General features: G+C 35.0%; 3 long non-coding RNA genes across 8 annotated transcripts; 1 reads left to right on the top strand and 2 right to left on the bottom strand.

Moving 5' to 3' along the window:
* Positions 1–367: 367 nt before the first annotated feature.
* On the bottom strand, positions 368–3024 carry LOC123719489. 4 transcript variants are annotated; one of them, XR_006755552.1, is made up of 6 exons: positions 2941–3024; positions 2554–2788; positions 2207–2345; positions 1515–1842; positions 887–1069; positions 368–449 (listed from the first exon to the last, which is right to left on the bottom strand). It is a non-coding gene; the product is annotated as an uncharacterized LOC123719489 (long non-coding RNA). The 4 variants fall into 4 exon arrangements; XR_006755551.1 differs by having other exon boundaries at positions 1515–1829; XR_006755549.1 differs by having other exon boundaries at positions 1515–2345.
* Positions 3025–3054: 30 nt separating this feature from the next.
* LOC123719490 lies at positions 3055–6315 on the top strand. Of its 3 annotated transcripts, none has more exons than XR_006755553.1 (4): positions 3055–3540; positions 3930–4066; positions 4216–4340; positions 6211–6315. It is a non-coding gene; the product is annotated as an uncharacterized LOC123719490 (long non-coding RNA). The 3 variants fall into 3 exon arrangements; XR_006755554.1 differs by having other exon boundaries at positions 3056–3540; positions 4216–4314; XR_006755555.1 differs by lacking the exon at positions 4216–4340 and having other exon boundaries at positions 3057–3540.
* A 406-nt stretch (positions 6316–6721) lies between these two features.
* On the bottom strand, positions 6722–8168 carry LOC123719491. The gene is made up of 3 exons (XR_006755556.1): positions 7613–8168; positions 7009–7152; positions 6722–6781 (listed from the first exon to the last, which is right to left on the bottom strand). It is a non-coding gene; the product is annotated as an uncharacterized LOC123719491 (long non-coding RNA).
* Between the last annotated feature and the right edge of the window lie 5412 nt (positions 8169–13580).

Here is a 13580-nt window from a genome sequence, read left to right as displayed (position 1 = left end):
TAACTAAATCATGGGAGTTACACTCCGAGAGCATAGCCAGACGCAGGCACTCTCTTCAACATACAGTTATTCGTTTCATAACGATTAACTTAATCATGGGAGTTACACCCCGAGAGCATAGCCAGACGTAGGCGTAGCCGAGTCGGCGATGCCACTTAAATTCCCTGGGAGGTTGGAGGTTCCATCTGGCTGTTACAGGGATATTCAGTTGCGCAGCTAGGTTTAGTGTCTTCGAAGAATAATAATTTCAGCGTATTAAAAACGCTGCTACTAATTGCCTAAGCTAGTTTTTAATTGGACCGACGTGGGGTTTGGATCACATCCACAATTACAGATGTCAAGTATTATTACAATAAGTGTTTATACCTCTTTCCTGTCGGTCGAATCTCCGTTCAGTCGAAAAGCTTGTCCAGCGACAGTTGTTCCAGGGGCGTCTTGTCATCATTCATCTGAAGGTAAAATAAATTATATAATTACTAGCTGCCATAGAATGTGGTTTTAGATTTGAATTTGATTTACACTTCGGTCTAAGTAACACGTGGTTGGCTAACACCAAAAATTAAAAAAGTTCATACTTTAGCCTCAATAACACGTGGTAATCATGATATTGAATTGTAGCTTATATGACACGTTTGTCGGTTTACCATAGCAGTGCCATCTATTGATCACTTACTCAATTCAGTCGAATAATTGTGACTGTCAATTAATTATAGACAAATAATTTGCAATAAAATAAAATTGCGACTATAATTAAAGATCTAAGCTACCCTATCTCTTTAAGTTGGACCAGACCGCTCACGGTGTGCCAATTTAATTTAAAATCGGTTAAGTAGTTTAGGAGGCCATCGCGGACGGAAGTACTTTTCAATAAAATTTTGAAACTTACTTTGGCAAATATTCCAACTGCAACCGAATGGCTTAAAATTTGATCTGCTAGGCGCTCTTTGATTTTCTGTTTGCCATTCTGTACTGGTTGTAAGTGGTGCTGGGTTAAAGCTGGAGCAAACACGGTTGGGATTCTCGCGATCTTTATTATAAAACTCCTCTATGTGGCTCCACTTTACTGTACCTGCAATGGAAGGTTATGATCTTATTCTCAAAACAATTTTAACCAATCACAGGTCAAGCGGCAATAAGAAAATAAATATGGTACAGCAGAGGTACATCAATTATTAGTTATTTTAATTAGGCAATAAGGCAATACTAACAACTACTTGATGCAGGGAAATAATTGCCAAAGGCCACTAGCGGATAAATAAGTCAATGGATGGTCATGGTTCAATGGATAAATAAGTCATAAAAAAGTTTTAATATCTTTCCGCTGTTCAATTAATTAAATTATTATACCAACCTATGTTTAGTTTTCTGTTTATTTGTATATCTAGTGTAAATTGGAAATACCGTTTAAAAAAAAATTAAATCTTTAAACATGCACTCAAGCAAACAAGCCAATGTAAATTTGTAAAAATTAATATTCAACCACATTTTGTATAATATTCTAAAGAAGTGGTTACCTCCTCGACAAGAGCTGCTGACTTGTCTGCTGTGTCACAATCTCCTGAGAAGTAAAATGCTATTGGCTGTTTCCAGCATTTTCGAACACCGATAACCATGAAAGTTCGACTATGGTTTGCTATCACAGTAGTACGGCCTTAGCATTGAGTTTTACGTTATATGTCAGATTTTTTCTTATTGACATTTCATCAAAAGCCATTTTACATAAATTATCATTGACATCTTGGTCTTTTGTGATTTCTTTTACTGTCTGTATTACTGGGCTGTTGATTCCACATACCATTGGAATTTTGTTCAATAATGCCTTGAGAGAGCTGACAAAATAACCTAGTATTGTCTTTGGTTAACATAGCTTTTACACATTGAAAGAAACCAATTTTTTATACCGGATTAAAACTATTTGTATTATTATAAACTTATAATTATGTATAATAATCCAGTTAAAAAAATATTTTCTTTCAAAATAACCTAATCAATAATATAAAACAAAAGTTTGATTTCTTATAGATGCTCAAGACGTTCACTTTATCATCCAGTGTCCATCTCATTCCAGTTAATTTTCTTATAAAGTTTTTCAGTTGGCTTTGTAATAGTAAAGAAAATGAATTATTTAATGTGCTTTTTAATATTTCATTGCTAGGTTCGTTTGATGTTAGTACACTTAATATAGATCTTTTGGAGTTTTTATCACCTTGAAACTTTTTTCAGAGCCTCACTATTTCAGATAGATTTTTTCTGCATCTCTTAGACAGCGTTTGCTTTTGAGCTGTAAGTTCACTGAACTTTTTCACGTCCAAGTCCTACAAAATACCTTTGCTAGTTGATGGTTCCTGGAAAATATACAAAAATAATTGAATAAAAAATTCGAAAAAGATAACAAATCCAATAAGTGGATGGAGAAAATAGAAAACTTTTAATCATCCATATATCACCTAGATGTGTGTCAGAAATGTACTGCCTACCTACCTCTATGTAAAAAAGCATGACTATAAAAATTTGTCTATTTGACTTAGGTAGAATATGAATGTAAATACTCACTTGGATGTCATAACTTGCTCTATATGGACTACAATGTTTGTTTTTTAATTGGTCTATATCCTCCTCTATTCACTCTTAATCTAACTTGTTAAGTCTTTTCCTATCGCTGCTGGTAAATGAAGATTCATTCAAATGATTTTCACATAGTATCCTATGCTGGGCATTCACTGTTTTTAATGATTCAATGGATGTCCCATCACCATTAGGAAAACAAAATTTAGCCCAAACTTTAACACTAAAAATAAAGTTTTCATTAGACATAGTTAATAGTGAAGCTGTTTTGGATAATCTTTCCAATATGGACCGTCGATTTAAATGACCATTTTTTTGTAGATAGTACTCACTAAAAGAAAGAGTTTTGCAAAGATTTAGGTTGCGCAAACTTACGGTTCATGAGATACATTTATTAAAACTTTTCACACAAATTGGTAAGTAACAACACGCAATTACAAAATATATTTGACAAATAATTGATGTCAAACGTCAATCACTTAGTGTAGGGTTCCGAAAATTTTCAAAGTATCGATACTACTCTGGTATCGACATTAAACTTTCTAATATGGATCATCGGTTTAAATGCCCATATTTGTTTTGTAGATAGTACAAAAGTTATTGAAAATATCGATACTACTCGGGTATCGATACTTTTTGGTGATCACTAAATTTGTTTTTAAGCCATTCATTTTGTTTAATGGCGTCCAGTCATCGTTTGTCACCCTTGCAGTAGAAATCGTTTTACGTACTCCTATAAACTTACAACGTTTGACTACCATGGCGTCTCCGAAGCCCATTGTTTGAAGAGTTAAGTGAAGTGCAAGTGTTGGACTCAAATTAGCCGCTTGTCACGGCCTCCTCTTCTGCGCCGATCCTTGACGAACCGGTTGCTGGTCCTAGTGGGCTGACTAGTCCTGGCGAGGAATTTGCTGCGATGCCCAGACTTACTAGGTCATCTGGCAGAAGGCTTAATCCTTACTCGGATGAGTTAAAGTAAGTTTTGATTTATGTTATTTCAGGTCAGGTTATAAAATAATAAATCATTAGTAAAAAAAAAAAAAAATTGCTTACTGGAATTTTGAAAAAGTTGGATTGCATAAGGTCTGTTGTGGATTTTAAAATGAAATTTATAGCTGAAAATATTTTTTTCATTGTTTGTAACTTTCTGTATTATCTAATTCTGTATTATCCTGTACTTTTTTAATATCAAAAAAGTACCCAAAACCGAATCAGAGCACCCCACTATCCACATGGTCTTGTCTGCCCTACCCCTAGAGTATATATAAAAGCTCCGAAGTAGCCGTCAACCCCCTCCCCGCCCCTCTAAAACCTCAAATATCGACGGTCCATATTGGAAAGATTAACCGATCTACTTACTTCAGAGGCCCATTCTCGGACGGAAGAGGGAACCTATGCAAGGATAAGGAAGAATCTTCTTTTGATGGTATACCGCATTTTGAGTATTTTCCCTACCATGTTTTGGCAAAGTACAACACAAAATCGTCAATATGACTTACCTGTAAGTGAAGTTTTATTATACATTGAGCTTTGAGACTTTAATACTACCCTCAGTTTTCATTTGATTGAAATTGTAACTACACGTGTGTAAATCCAGTTGTAATGTATCCTCGAACGAAGGCGTACATAACCAAAAGCGTCGCGTAACAGGTAACGCACGGCCGCCGCCCTAACGACCACTTGTCGCTGGATGAGACAATGAACTGCTGCAGGTATCGGGAGAAGATCCATCAAAGTCTAATACTCCAGGTGAAGACATACAGTTTGATCTTGCAGTAAGCTTACACTTTACAACTTTTATCTAAGTATTCTAATCAATGCACCCAATTTGAACCCAGAGGAAAAGACCGCAATCTCAAACAGGATTAATATAGGACGCAGGTTTCAAATGAAACCAAATGCTACAGCTACTTCTTGTTTAGCAGAGGCCACTCACAGTGTTCTTGTCTGCGGAAACAAGAAATATGTACCTATTAAAATTACTTATGGATACGGATTCCAATGTGACACACAATACCAAGACTCAGTCACACGACACAACTTTATTCTATATAGCCTTAAAAGATCTAAAAGAACAACTTCAAGGAACATAGGTATACAAGTACCTATTCAGTAAGCGATTAGTTGACTACAAGCTCGCATCAAAATCAGAAAAGGACAAAGAAGGTCAAAAAGAATTTAATCATAGGCAAAAGGGGAATCCAGGATGAAGGAGCTTGCTCACAGCCTACTATAGGCAGTCGCGTCCAGCGCCGCGCGCGCCACCTCGCGCTCACTGGTAGTTTATCAAAGAATGTTATTCACTTATTACTTGTGATACAACTCTATTATCGTGGATAAAAGGTTATAAAATACCTTTTTCTTGGTCAGCGATGTTCCTAAAAGTAAACTATATTCAGAGACTGAACAAAGCAAATTCGAACAATCTATAAATTACAACAAAAACACTCCCGCACAAGGCGTTAACCGACAGATAACCGTTTGGCACCGTTAGGTGGCTATCTGAGGGCCGCAGGTAAACCCGCGTTCATAAATTGAAGCGAAGCGACCAATGATAGGGCGGCAGGCAGCAAGGCAGCGATCGGACTGACCAATGAGAGGGCAGCAGGCAGCAAGGCAGCGGTCGGACAGCGCGTGCGCACTGGCAAGCGGCGATGACTCACACGGAGCGAGCGAGATGGCACTACAGCACTGATGACTCACACGGAGAGAGCACTGGAGCAGACATCCGCACGGGTCGGCGGTCGGAAGCGAAAGTGGCCCCTGCGCATGTGTCACAACCTCTTTTATAATCACAACTCCCTCCTCCGACTCGACCATCCCACTTCGGGAAAATGGTCGAGTCAATTCGTAACAACTCGTAAACAACCGAACGAGTCAAATGAGTAACTATTGCACATGCGCACTTGTAGCAAGATTCTTAAGAATATGTTTCATAAAAATGTTTAGAATTTAGAATAATTAAATTAATATTAGAAGCTAACACAAGAAATATTAAGTTTATGTCCTCCAGCTACACTGAATGTTTACAAAATATTCAGGACGCTAGAACACTTCTTGAAGCTAAAGGATTTATTGTAAATACTGAAAAGAGTAATGAAATTCTTGTAAATTCTTGGGTATATAATAAAATGTAGAACTTAAATCTGTTAATATGATAATAATAAACAAATTTTTCAAAATCTCGCACAATTAGATGGCTTACGTGCCTACCTCTGCCTGTCCAGCAGCAGAATATGGCTGGTTTTACACGAAGGGTCTAGAGAGTAAATATTTTAACCATCGATAGTTTTACCGGACTTACAATGGTATCGTGCGTCAGACCAACCTATAAATTAAATTAAATCGGTTGACTTTTGTTAAGAAATGTATAGTGATTCAATTCAATTTCCTCATCTTACTAAAATTACTAAAGAACTTTGGCGATGGGGCGAAGGCTTACACGGTTTCCTGGTCAATTTATTTAATGGCTTTCCATCGTTTGCTATCATATTTAAAACGTTAGGAAAAATTATTAACGGCAATGAGTTTGGCATCATATTTGTTTTCCTGTGGACTACTCGAACGTGGTGACCGCTTTTCAGAAGGCTCTTAGTTTCGGGAACCATAATTTTCTAACCTAATGAAACTTATCTCTCATTCCAGCAACCGAGAAGAGTGCCTTTGTCATCAGTGTCATCTATAATATAAAAAATGAATCGCAGAATGTGTAGGTAAGCGCATAACTATACAAAGCCTGAACCAATTGTACCAGTTCTGTTTTTTTAATGTTCGTTGAAGTTGAAGTTGATGGTTTTAACATTTTCATTGGTTTACATTTATAACATTTGTTTATAACATTGGATTACATATTAGTAATATATAAGAGTATAATGAAATAAATTTTATATTATGTTATGTTTTATTTATTTTTCCTAATATTTCATTACATTACATGGTTATGATAAATAATAATTTAATTTTATAGGTAGATTAACGACATAACTTATTAAAATTTTAACTAACTTTCTTCTAAGAAAAATAAGTACTAGTATTTTATATGTACAAAAGGACATTTAAATACAACATGTTTGTTTCTGCTAGAATTAAGAAGAATATATTAATTTTCCAAAATAATAAATAAAGCTTGTTCTTTCAGTTACGTCTTGATTTCCTTCATTAACTTCTTGACTTGAAACTGTATCAAGTGTTGGAACTAAAACTTCTGCCGGTATATCTACAAATTATAATCCTTACAAATATTTTGCATAACAGCTGTGGCAATAACAATAGCTTGAACTTAAGCTAGTAATAAATACAATGTTAAAGCGACATTTCCATACTCCAAATTTTCCGAAAAAGACAAATATTTTAACCTTACATCATGTTTCATTTGGGTCACATATCTTGCAACTTTTTGACATAGTATAATTATTAATACTCTAAATTATACTATATATTTACCTCTCTATAGTATTCCTATTCTTAATGTGTACTTCATCATATCTCTGGTCAGTCAGAGAAATGGTGTTAATGAATAAGGTATATTTGAGTAAGCACTATTAACAACCATCCAGTGATTTCTCAGTAGACCTGTACGATATTAAGCTATAAACAAATATACCTGTTAATTTAGTTGGCACATTTATCAAGTTCTACCTTCTTATCAATAAATTTGAATTAACTTGTAGAACTGAGTTTACAAAAGTTGTTGCATCATGAGCGGCACCAGGCCATGGGGAACAACATTAATATATTTTATTTCTGCATCACACACAGCTTGTACATTTAAAGAGAAATATCCTTTTCAATTACAATATTATTCACCAATTACGTCACCTAAAGAAAATAATGCTGCTTAAAATTATTACAACTTCATACTATAATGTACAATGTTAAATAATATATAAATTACTTACATGATGATTGAATTCGTAAATGTGGCATAACAAAAAACCACAAATAAAATATTTAAATTTTTTTGGTTCAACAGTTTATGTGCATGATAAGTTATATAAGACAAAATTCGATGTTAAGTCATGGAAAGGTATTCTTGTGGGATACAAACCAAACGGTTATAAAGTTTGGAATCCTAAATGCGAAAAATTTATTACTGTCAGAGATGTCATAGTAGATGAGACAAATTACTTCAATCCAGGCCTGCGTTGCGACCTGAAGAGAATATAGTAAATTCTCATGATAATGTTAACATTGACAACATTTCAAAGTCAATAAAGTCTCAAAAAACTGACAGATATAAATCAGATACCTGTAAATCTGATGATTATGAAGTTCCTCAGAAAATTCGCAAAACTAACCATGACATCGTCGAATTTGAACAACCAAATGCACATTCTGATGATCTTTCAGTGGTCGTAAATAATGAGGACACAACCAGTTGTATTGAACCACGTAGGAGTGATAGGCTTAAAGTCGTCCCCCTATTTCTTATAAAGAAATCGATGATAACCTTATGTGTGCTAGTTCAATTTTGTGTAAAATACCAAATTCGTTTCAAGAGATTAAAACACGAGACGATAGAGTTCATTGGGAAGGTGCAATTAAATTCTCTATTTTTAAATAAAACATGGACTTTAGTACCACGGCCAGATAACAAAAATATTATAGATTGCAAATGGATGTTTAATATAAAAAATGATGAATTCGGAAAGCCTTTACGCTATAAAGCTCGACTCGTTGCTAGGGCTTTTAGCCAGGAATATCTCATAGACTATAATGAGACTTTTGCACCTGTTGCAAGAATAGCTAGTTTTAGATTTATTATTGCTTTTGCTAATCAATATAATTTACTTGTACATCACATGGACGTAAAAACTGCATTTCTAAATGGGGTACTACAGGAAGAAATATATATGAAAGTTCCAGAAAAAAGTTCCAGTCTTGCAAAAATGGTTATGTGTGTAAATTAAATAAAGCATTATATGGGCTAAAGCAAGCCGCTAGATACTGGTTTGAAATTTTTGAACAGTCTCTTAGGCGGGAGGGTTTTCAGAATTCATCAGTAGATAGATGTATTTATATACTAAATAAAGGAGATATACAGAAAAATATATATGTGGTACTTTATGTTGATGATTTGGTAATAGTGAGTGCTAATGTAAATACAATAAACAGTTTTAAAATATATTTAATGAGTAAATTTAAAATGACAGATTTACATGAAATTAAATTATTTCTTGGAATTAAAATAACTCGTTGCGATGATATGATAATGTTAGATCAAAGTGCTTATATTAAAACAGTTTTAAATAAATTTTGCATGCAGGATTGCAACAAAAACCTGCAACTACTCCTATGGATAGTAAACTCAATTATGAAGCACTAAACTCAGAAAAAATTACACTGCTCCATGTCGCAATTTAATTGGTTGTCTAATGTATATAATGCTATGTACTCGACCTGACTTAAGCACTAGCGTTAATATATTAAGTAGGTACACAAATTAAAATAATAAAGAATTGTGGCAATGCCTCAAAAAAGTGCTTAGATATTTAAAAGGCACAACTGATTTTAAATTATGTTATAAAAGGTGTGAATATAATAACATCTTAACTGGGTATGTGGACTCCGATTGGGGAGGTAATGATGTAAATGATAGAAAGAGTACAACCGGGTATATATTTAAATTGTTTGAACATTGTTCAATAACCTGGACAACAAAGAAACAATAGTCAGTAGCAGCCTCCTCCACAGCGGCTGAGTATATGGCCTTATATGAAGCCTTTATGGCTTAAATCTTTGGTAAGGAGTATTCATATTGATATATCCACTCCTATTGTAATATATGAAGACAATAACAGCTGTATAAGCATAGCAAATAATCCGACTAATCATAAGCGGACAAAACATATAGATATTAAATATCATTTTTCTAGGGAACAAATAGAGAAAAATGTAATAAAGCTAAAATACATTCCCACAGGTCAACAACCTGCAGATGCGTTAACAAAACCATTACCAGCGGTTACGTTTCATGAAATGAGGAGAAACATGGGTTTACAATTATAATATTTAATGAGTTGGCTATTATTTGTTATTAATTTAATTATTCTGTTATATTCATTGTGTTCTGATAATTATATGTAATGTATATAATGTATCGAATTTAAGATGATGAAATGATCTGATAAGGTTTTTCTGGGTTTTCCCTTATCCGAGCAACAAATGTTGGATCATTATTTTTGTATTTTCCCAGACTCGCTTGGAAGTTATATAGTTCTGTTTAGGCATTTGATTTGTACAAGAATTAATTTTTGAGGGGGCATGTTGATTTATTTGAGTAATATTGCAAAAATTAATCATTGAATTGACTTTTTCCTGTCATTTGAATGAGCGATCGAGCCGCCATCTTGTCGAGGCGCCAAATTATCTTTACCTCACTCTGCTCCAGGTCATTTCTGTTTCATTCCAATGTGTATCGTGGTAGGAAGCAGACATATCACTTCCAAGTTAAACAGTAAATATATTTCTTTATTACGGATACTGTGTGTATAATTATCGTGCCCTAACAAGAATTACAACAGTTCTTAACTGATACCGCCGTTACTGCACACTCGCAATGTTCGCGAGTGTGTTGCAGGCCTTTTAAGAATTTTTAAACTTAAAAATTGTAATTTATAGTAAACTGAAATATTAAAAAGATTATTACTTATTACTGTTTTTCTTGGAACAGGTGGTAAACGAACAGATTGTCCGTGGACAATCTTAATGTCAAGTTCGCGAGTGCGTTGCCGGCCTATTAAGAATTTGTATGACTTATTTGAAGATAAATATTATAAATAGCAAAATATAGATGTACCTACTACTAGCGACATCTTGTACCAGAGTGTCATCAAATGTTGTCTATGAGATTCTTTACTTTTGTATTTAGAAAATAAAGTTCAGTTCTTTTCCGGTACTCGCTCAGTCACGTTGTTTTATTACAGGTTATGGGCCCAGGCCGCTCCTGGCTCATAAAAAGTACTTAGTTCTCGCGACAGTATAATTATTGATTATCAGGACATTATCGATAATAATAATTCGTGGCAGAATAGGACTAAGTGTGTTGAGTTGTGCAGATTTATTGTGTCGCGTCAGGCATCAGTAATGGCGTCCAGTTCGAACTATCACATTAGTGTGCCGAAACTGCAAGGGCGTGAAAATTACAGTGAATGGTGTTTCGCAGCAGAAAATTTCCTTGTCTTAGAGGGAATGGTTGGGTGTATCAAACCTGAGCCCAACGTTGCTCCAGCAGCTGCAGACGATGCGAGAACAAAAGCGAAGTTGATTCTAACAATTGACCCGGCTCTTTATGTTCATATAAAGAATGTAGCAACATCGAAAGAATTGTGGGATAAATTGAAGATGTTATTCGATGACTCGGGATTTACAAGAAAAATAAGTCTTCTGAGGAATTTAATTTCTATTCGATTAGAAAATTGCACTTCGATGACGTCATATGTAACACAAATTGTTGAAGCTGGTCAGAAATTACAAGGTACGGGTTTTGGCATAAGTGATGAGTGGATCGGATCTATCATGTTGGCTGGATTATCTGAAAAATATATGCCCATGATAATGGCAATCGAGCATTCGGGCATGATAATCACAACCGACGCCATTAAAGGGAAATTGATGGACATTGAACCGGAAGACAGTGATGCCAACAATGCGTTTGCTTGTTTCCGCAAGAATCAAAAATCAAAGAGTGTAAAGAGTACACAGTCTATGTACAAGAAAGATGGTGAGAATGGGCTTAAAGGTCTCGTTACCAGGCCATAAAATTATTAAAAAAAAAAAAAAAAAAAAATGGTGAGAATGAACGAATGTCGACATCTGTCAAAGAAAAACAACACGTCAAATGTTATAATTGTAAACAACATGGCCACTTACTTCAATCTCTATCCTTCTATCTAATATAAATATTGATGTATATAGAATTTTAGCCAGTTTCATTTTTCATAACAATATAAAATTATAATCATTTATGTACTTATTATATACCTAATTTATCTGATCCTTTTCAAAATTCCGATCCAATTTCCAAACCAATAAAATAAATCTAATAACACACTTCCTAACTTTTTTGCATGGCTGACGCACAAACCGTGCAGGCCAAGAAAGGGAAAAAAAAAAAAAAAAAAAAAACATGGCCACTACCGTAATCAATGCACTTATAAAGATAAATCTTATAAGAATTCTGAAAATAAATCGTCAAAAACAAGTAATGCATTCAGTGCCGTGTTTTTTAGCAGAATATTTGACAAGAGTGACTGGTATGTCGACTCTGGGTCAAGTTCGCATTTGACAAGCAATAAAGATTGGATGGTCGACGAATGTTATTCTGGGTTCACCAAGGAAATCATGGTTGCTAACCAGAATAAAATCCCAGTGTTGTGTTGTGGAAAAGTAAACATAACAACATCAACTGAAGGATGTGACTTTAACATAACTGTTGAAAAAGTGTTGTGTGTGCCCAAATTATCTACCAACTTATTGTCAGTAAGCCAACTGATATGGCAGGGTAACAAGGTGTATTTTACAAGCGATGGATGCGAGATATTTAATAAACAGGACACTCTAGTAGCGACTGCATCACTTATAAATGGAGTTTATAAACTACATACTTCATCTTGTTTGGTGGCAGCAACAGCAGAGTCTCCAGAAGTTTGGCATCGTAGATTGGGACATGTCAACAGTGATAACATGAATAAAATGCAGGATGCTGTGGAGGGGGTCAAATTAACTGAGAAGGCCGACATCAACAAGTCCAACTGTATAGTGTGCTGTGAAGGAAAGCAAAGTCGGTTGCCCTTCGATAATAAAGGGAACAGGAGTACTAAGCTATTGGAAATAGTACACAGTGATATATGTGGCCCAATGGAGAATGTATCGCTAGGAGGATCAAGGTACTTTCTCATTTTTGTTGATGATCACAGCAGCATGACATATGTTTATTTTTTAAAAGGTAAAAATGAGACTTTACAATATTTTAAAGAATATAAAGTAAGAGTTGAGAATTCAACGTCAAATAAAATAAAAATACTTGTAAAATAAAAAGTGATAATGGCACAGAGTTCTGTAACAGAGATTTTGATAATTATTTGAAGAAACTGGGTATAATTCATCAAAGAACCAATCCCTATACTCCTGAGCAAAACGGGCTTTGTGAATGTATGAATAGGACTCTGATCGAGAAAGCAAGATGCCTTTTATTTGATGCAAGATTAGGCAAGGAATTTTGGGCTGAAGCCATTAACACAGCAGTCTATTTACAAAATAGAATTGTAAAAGGTGGATTGAACCACTGTACACCGTACGAGTTGTGGACAGGAGGCAAACCCAACCTCAGTCATTTAAGGATTTTTGGTAGTACTGTCATGAGACATATACCCAAGGAGAGAAGACGTAAGTGGGACAAGAAATCAGAACAATGCATACTGGTTGGTTACCCTGAGGATGTCAAAGGGTATAGGTTATACAATCCTTCAACAAAGGCTATTATAACCAGTCGAGATGTTGTCTTCATAAATGAAAAGTTATCTCATCAAGAAAATATGATTGAAATGGAAGTGGTAGAAGACAAACCAGCAGAAAATAGTCCACATACATCTTCAGTGGGAGAGGTGTCAGACCATGATGGAGAGGATTCATTCATTTTAACGAATGACATGGATGAAACCTATGTACCAGAGGAGGAGTCCATGACATCTGAGGAAGAACAGCAACCAGAAACCACATCAAAGTCACAACGGGTGAGACAAAAACCAGAAAGGTTTGGATATATGTGCACAGAACAGTGTAATGAATATTTTAGTGATGAACTGACATTAGAAGAAGCACTAAGGGGACCAGAGAAGGAGCAATGGGAACAGGCAGTGAAAGAAGAGCTGAAAAGCTTTGAAGACAACAAAGCATGGGAAGTTGTTGATATTCCTGCAAGTGGCAATATAGTTAAGTGCAAGTGGGTTCTAAAAAAAAAGTGTCATAGTGAAAATAATGTCCGCTATCGAGCCAGACTTGTGGCTAAAGGGTGT

Source organism: Pieris brassicae, unplaced genomic scaffold (assembly GCF_905147105.1).
Source record: "Pieris brassicae unplaced genomic scaffold, ilPieBrab1.1, whole genome shotgun sequence".
Taxonomy (NCBI): Eukaryota; Metazoa; Arthropoda; class Insecta; order Lepidoptera; family Pieridae; genus Pieris; species Pieris brassicae.
Note: the sequence above shows the minus strand (reverse complement) of the source record. Positions and strands in the feature narration are given on the sequence as shown.